Raw genomic sequence first — 1430 nt, forward strand, 5'->3', positions numbered from 1 at the left:
AAGCGGATAACTGTCCTTTAGACATGCCTTGTTAAGGTCTGTGCAATCAACACACATACGCCATGTACCATTCGGCTTCTTTACAAGCACAACATTCGCCACCCAGTCGGAGAAATAACATGGCCGAATGAACCCAGCATCCGGCAGCTTTTTACTTCGGCAGCTGCCGCGTGACTTCTTTCCTCGCTGTGATTTCTTTTCTTTTGCCGGATGCGCTTCTTTTTTGGATCCACGGCGAGTTTGTGGACAGCAAGATATGGGCTGACGCTTGGCATCTCTTCCACTTCAAAGGCAAAAATGTCTTTGAATTCTTTCAGTAGAAGGTACAAATTTGCACCCAACTTAGCATAAGCAGCCGTCCCAACCTTAACAGTAAGTTCTGGACGGCTTTTATCCAAAGGTATATCATTATGTTCACCAGCCGGCTAGGGACGGAGCTCATCTGATCGTTCACAGGTCAGTGATTGCTATTTTTTCTCTTTCTTCACCTCCACCAGCTGATGAGCCTTTCTTTTTTTTCCGGCTGCTGGTGGGGGTGGGCTGACGTCCTTGACATTGTCAAGGTCTATTGGTTCTTGTCCTTGGCCGTGTGAGGCCACAGTGGACTTGACGGCTGATAGATAACACCCCCGGGCCGTCTTCTGATCCCCATTCAAGGAACCAACAAAACTGTCATTCTTCTCATACTTGATCAGCATGAGGGAAGGAATAATTACCGCCTTGGCCTCGTTGAGAGTTGGCCGACCTAAAATAATGTTATAGTCGGTCAGCTCCTCAACTGCAAAGAACTTGACGACTAGGTGTCGTCCTTCTCCTTTCTCACCCAGCCGGATGGGTAAGTCAATCCTTCCGACTGGGTACACCATCCCCCCTCCAAATCCAACCAGGGGGTGGTTTACCAGGTGCATGTTGTTAGGCTTGTACTTTAGCTTCTACAAGCACCTCTAACTGATGATGTCTGACGAGCTGTCGGTGTCAACAAGAATTCTCCCAACCAGCTGATTGGCGACCTTACATTCAATGACAACTGGATCATCATGCGGGCGGCGGATGCTACCCCTGTCCTTCTTAGTGATCAAAACGTCTGGGAAGGTGGAGCTAGCTAAAACTTTCTCATCATCATCATTTTCCATCTTTCGAAGATGGCTCTTAGTGCCCCGGATGGTAAGGGCACCACATGAGAACCCGCCTGCTACAGTGTAGACCGGCTCTTTGCCAGTTTCCGAGCTACTAGCAGGTTGGGGTGTCTTAGATGATTGCCCTGGGTTCTTCTTATTAGTCCCTTTGGACTTAGAAATGTAGGACTTTAACATCCCTTTATCAACCATACGGTCCAACGCCTGTTGAAGGCTGAAGTAGTCGTTGGTATCATGGCCAACTTCCTCATGGTATTGGCAAAATTTATTTTTGTTCCTTGATTGAATGGAAAT

The sequence above is a fragment of the Chenopodium album genome, chromosome 2 (genome assembly GCF_948465745.1).
Source record: "Chenopodium album chromosome 2, dcCheAlbu1.1, whole genome shotgun sequence".
NCBI classification, from domain to species: domain Eukaryota; kingdom Viridiplantae; phylum Streptophyta; class Magnoliopsida; order Caryophyllales; family Amaranthaceae; genus Chenopodium; species Chenopodium album.